Below are 6000 nucleotides of genomic sequence, written 5' to 3'. Positions count from 1 at the left end.
TACATTGTACATTTTTCATATACATGTGAAAGATTTTTCGATATATGTTTATTTTTCTAAAATACGTGTTTTCACCATTTTTTTAAATACATTTAAACAGTCTTGAGATACACTATTGAAACAGTTTTTAATGAAATAAAAGATCTTATTAAATTATGTAAGAATTGCATTGTATGAATAGTTTCTTAATGTCGTGAAAATAATTTTTTAAACGCGTTGAGTACTTTTGGAAAATATCACTTCCATTTTTTTCAAATGGTAGATACATTGTTTTTAAAATTAGTTAACATTTTTGTACATTCTATATTATTTTCCAAATGTGACTAATACATTTTTTAAAATACGTGAACAATTTATGTACTATTTTAAAGCCATTAACATCTTTTTACAAATTCGTGTGAACATACTTTCTAACACTTTATAAAACAATGCTACAAACATTTAGTACAAGGTCCAAAAGAATAATAATAGTACTATTATGAAAGTAAAATATCAATACATCAACAAAGCAGAGACCCTAGACGCAGACAATGTAGTCTGGATGCAAAACCTCTTAAAAAAGATGATCCGAAAACGTATATTTAGAAGAAACTAAACATAACATATTTGTAGATCTAAATTGTATCCTTGTAATAAACCTATAAACAATAAACATGCGCATGCAATGCAAATCTAAAAACATATTTTATGGAATACAAATAAGGCAGTTAAATTTAGAAAAAACACATATATATAAGTTCTTGATTCATTTATTGCAAAACATGATTTCTCACAAATGCCCAAGCTCAACGGTTAATGCAAGCAACACAATTACAATAGCAAATATGATCAGGAAACCACCACCATAGCAAAACTCTAGAGCCGTGATAGCTCGATGACCGACATCACAGTCGGCCACGACATGATGGCCGGGAACGGGAGAGCAAGAGAGCCGAATTCTTACCATTCATGAGTCAACAGGGTGTGGTCACCATCGCACGGTTGCGAGAGCTGAGGTATAGACGAGGAGTAATCGACCAATCAGGTCCCACCGGAGTTTGGGTGAACACCCCTGTCCCGGCAGAAGCGGCACGAGAGGTGGGTACGACGCTGAAGAGACAACATCATAGCAGGTTAAGGTAGGGACTCCGAGCAGAGCAGCGATATGGAAGTCAAAGGAGCCGCGGGAGGCGACACTGATGACCACTGAACGCCACATCATCGAACCGAGCCATGGATAGAGTATGTCATACAGGCGCATGTGAGGGGTGGAAGGTGAGGGTGGCAACAAGAAATTGATAGATAAAAGTGAGTTAGGGCGTGCAAAACAATGGCGACACAGGTCAACGACTAGGACGTTGAAAACTGAATGCAATGGTGACAATGATTTCGAAAGAGAGGAAGAGGCACAAAACACACTATAAAGGACGGTGAGGAAGGTATGTGTGCGTGAGTGTGTCTCATCCTGTCAAACCCTTCGTCTGGAATTACTTGTTATCAAAATAAAAAAATGAATATATTTAAAATTAAAATATGTCTAGATACATCCATTTATATGAAAAACAATTCCGAACGGAGGAAGTAGGTGGTAGGTGGGTCATACACTAGCTGAGAGCGGGGCCCGCCCATCTCTAAATCCTCGATCAATAATAGAGTTCTATTTTAAGGAAGCTTAGTATCTTTAGGGTTTAACAAAATCTCGTTTTAGGGGGTAGGATGTGACGTTTTAGCAAAAAACAACAGAGAGGATCTCGGGCCTGATTGGACTCTTAGCATGCCTAACAAGTGACACGCTAGGTAGGTGATGTTTTAGCCTCGATCACACTAGCATATCCAGCCGCGTCCTCAACAGGCCCTTCCTCGTCTTCCCTATTTGTTTGCCGATGGGAAAAAAACGTCCCAGTCGCGTCATGAGAAGCCCTTTTTCGCGGGTTAGGGCTGAAATTAGCCGTGGCGAACCCAGCCGAACCTAGCGCGCTCGGGGTCGCTTGGGGGCGAGCGGAAATATTTTTTGCGCGAAAAATCTCTCCGCCGCCGAGTCGGCGACTAGCGAGCGCGGTCGTCATCCTCACCGCCTCATTTCCCGCAGGAATCAATGCGAAGGCTGCGCCGTCGGTCAGCCTTCCATTGATTCACGTGCGGTGCAGTGAAGGCGCGGTGACGCATGTCCCACCGGTTCCTGTCACGCGTTCACACGGCACCGCTCCGCGTGCCCGCCCGCCCGCGACTATATTAGGTGCCTTCTCCTCGTCGGTGTCCACACACCTCTTTCGCTGATGGCCTCTCCTCTCCTTCTTCGTCATCGGCGCCTCCTCTCCCTCTCTCTCACCAAAAGATGGTCGAACGATGCCCTGGTGATGGAGCAGTCGCCAATGGCTTCGGCCGCTGTCACCTCGACGAGGACGAGGCCCGCCTTCTCTACGAGACGGACTACCCAACGCCGTCGGATGTGTGGGTGTCGGGGTCATGGAGCGCCGTCGGAGTCCCGGTGCCACCACCGCCCACTGGAGCTGACTGGCGGGCGGAGATCACGCGCATCCGGTCGTCGCTGACGGAGAGCTCGCGCAACCTGTCCAGGTACGCCCCCGATGGCAACACGCTGTGGATGGCGTACTACGAACGCCTTCGACCAGCTCGCCACCACCAATGGGGTCAAACCCTCATGGCCGCCACAACTCCGAGGGGCGCTGCCAATGGTGGGGCGTCCCCGGTCGCACCTTGGAGACCGTCCTCGAGCACATCGAGGGTGGCAACTCGCCGAGGTACGAGTACCCACCGCCACCGGCCTTCTCCCGCCGCCGCGGCAGCTCATGGACGCCGAGGTGGATGGAGACGACGTCGTCCTCCTCGTCTGGCTCCCGCTCCCGCTCCTCTGGGTCGCCGGCGTTCCTCCCCGTCAAGACGGAACCATAGGAGATGCCGCTGGGGCGGCGCACGCCCAACGGTGGCATCGTCATCAACGAACCTGGTGTTGGGGAACGTCGCATGGGAAACAAAATTTTTCCTACGCGCACGAAGACCTATCATGGTGATGTCCATCTACGAGAGGGGATGAGTGATCTACGTACCCTTGTAGACCGTACAACAGAAGCGTTAGTGAACGCGGTTGATGTAGTGGAACGTCCTCACGTCCCTCGATTTGCCCCGCGAACTATCCCACGATCAGTCCCACGATCTAGTGCCGAACGGACGGCACCTCCGCATTCAGCACACGTACAGCTCGACGATGATCTCGGCCTTCTTGATCCAACAAGAGAGACGGAGAGGTAGAAGAGTTCTCCGGCAGCGTGACGGCGCTCCGGAGGTTGGTGATGATCTCGTCTCAGCAGGGCTCCGCCCGAGCTCCGCAGAAACGCGATCTAGAGGTAAAACCGTGGAGGTATGTGGTCGGGCTGTCATGGAAAAGTCGTCTCAAATCAGCCCTAAAACCTCCGTATATATAGGTGGGAGAGGGGGGACCTTGCCTTGGGGCTCAAGGAGCCCCAAGGAAGGACTCCCCCCCAAACCGAGTCCTACTTGGTTTGGTGGGTGGAGTCCTTCTTTCCTTTCCCACCTCCTCCTTTTTTTTTCTTTTCTCTTTGATTTTTCTTCCAATGCGCATAGGGCCCTTTTGGGCTGTCCCACCAGCCCACTAAGGGCTGGTGCGCCACCCTCAAGGCCTATGGGCTTCCCCGGGGTGGGTTGCCCCCCCGGTGAACTCCCGGAACCCATTCGTCATTCCCGGTACATTCCCGGCAACTCCGAAAACCTTCCGGTAATCAAATGAGGTCATCCTATATATCAATCTTCGTTTCCGGACCATTCCGGAAACCCTCGTGACGTCTGTGATCTCATCCGGGACTCCGAAAAACATTCGGTAACCAACCATATAACTCAAATACGCATAAAACAACGTCGAACCTTAAGTGTGCAGACCCTCCGGGTTCGAGAACTATGTAGACATGACCCGAGAGACTCCTCGGTCAATATCCAATAGCGGGACCTGGATGCCCATATTGGATCCTACATATTCTACGAAGATCTTATCGTTTGAACCTCAGTGACAAGGATTCATATAATCCCGTATGTCATTCCCTTTGTCCTTCGGTGTGTTACTTGCCCGAGATTCGATCGTCAGTATCCGCATACCTATTTCAATCTCGTTTACCGGCAAGTCTCTTTACTCATTCCGTAATACAAGATCCCGCAACTTACACTAAGTTACATTGCTTGCAAGGCTTGTGTGTGATGTTGTATTACCGAGTGGGCCCCGAGATACCTCTCCGTCACACGGAGTGACAAATCCCAGTCTTGATCCATACTAACTCAACGAACACCTTCGGAGATACCTGTAGAGCATCTTTATAGTCACCCAGTTACGTTGCGACGTTTGATACACACAAAGTATTCCTCCGGTGTTAGTGAGTTATATGATCTCATGGTCATAGGAACAAATACTTGACACGCAGAATACAGTAGCAACAAAATGACCCGATCAACATGCTACGTCTATTAGTTTGGGTCTAGTCCATCACGTGATTCTCCTAATGACGTGATCTAGTTATCAAGCAACAACACCTTGTTCATAATCAGAAGACACTGACTATCTTTGATCAACTAGCTAGCCAACTAGAGGCTTGCTAGGGACAGTGTTTTGTCTATGTATCACACATGTAAATGAGTCTTCATTCAATACAATTATAGCATGGATAATAAACGATTATCTTGATACCGGAATTATAATAATAACTATATTTATTATTGCATCTAGGGCATAATTCCAACAGTCTCCCACTTGCACTAGAGTCAATAATCTAGCCCTCACATCATCATGCGAATTACATTGTAATAAATCTAACACCCATACAGTTCTGGTGTTGATCATGCTTTGGCCGTGGAAGAGGTTTAGTCAGCGGGTCTGCTACATTCAGATCCGTGTGCACTTTGCATATATTTACGTCCTCTCCTTCGACGTAGTCGCGGATGAGGTTGAAGCGTCGTTTGATGTGTCTGGACTTCTTGTGAAACCGTGGTTCCATTGCTAAGGCAATGGCACCCGTGTTGTCACAGAACAAGGTTATTGGATTCAGTGCGCTTGGCACCACTCCAAGATCCGTCATGAACTGTTTCATCCAGACACCCTCCTTAGCCGCCTCCGAGGCAGCCATGTACTCCGCTTCACATGTAGAATCTGCTACGACGCTTTGCTTGGAACTGCACCAGCTTACCGCACCCCCATTAAGAATAAATACGTATACGGTTTGCGACTTAGAGTCGTCCAGATCTGTGTCAAAGCTTGCATCGACGTAACCTTTTACGGCGAGCTCTTCGCCACCTCCATACACGAGAAACATCTCCTTAGTCCTTTTCTGGTACTTCAGGATATTCTTGACCGATGTCCAGTGATCCACTCCTGGATTACTCTGGAACCTACCTGCCATACTTATGGCCAGGCTAACATCCGGTCTAGTGCACATCATTGCATACATGATAGAACCTATGGCTGAAGCATAGGGGACGGAGCGCATATGCTCTCTATCTTCATCAGTTGCTGGGCACTGAGTCTTACTCAATCTCGTACCTTGTAAAACTGGCAAGAACCCTTTCTTAGACTGTTCCATTTTGAACCTCTTCAAAACTTTATCAAGGTATGTGCTTTGTGAAAGTCCTATCAGGCGTTTTGATCTATCCCTATAGATCTTAATGCCTAGAATGTAAGCAGCTTCTCCTAGGTCCTTCATAGAGAAACTCTTATTCAAGTAATCCTTTATGCTCTCTAAAAACTCCACGTTGTTTCCAATCAGCAATATGTCATCCACATATAATATTAGAAACGCCACAGAGCTCCCACTCACTTTCTTGTAAAATACAAGATCCTCCAACCACTTGTATAAACCCAAATGCTTTGATCACCTCATCAAAGCGTTTGTTCCAACTCCGAGATGCTTGCACCAGTCCATAAATGGATCGCTGGAGGTTGCACACCTTGTTAACATTCTTAGGATCGACAAAACCTTCGAGTTGTATCATATACAACTCTTC

This window comes from Hordeum vulgare, chromosome 7H (genome assembly GCF_904849725.1).
Source record: "Hordeum vulgare subsp. vulgare chromosome 7H, MorexV3_pseudomolecules_assembly, whole genome shotgun sequence".
In the NCBI taxonomy this organism is placed as follows: Eukaryota; Viridiplantae; Streptophyta; class Magnoliopsida; order Poales; family Poaceae; genus Hordeum; species Hordeum vulgare.
This window is presented reverse-complemented; position numbering follows the sequence as displayed.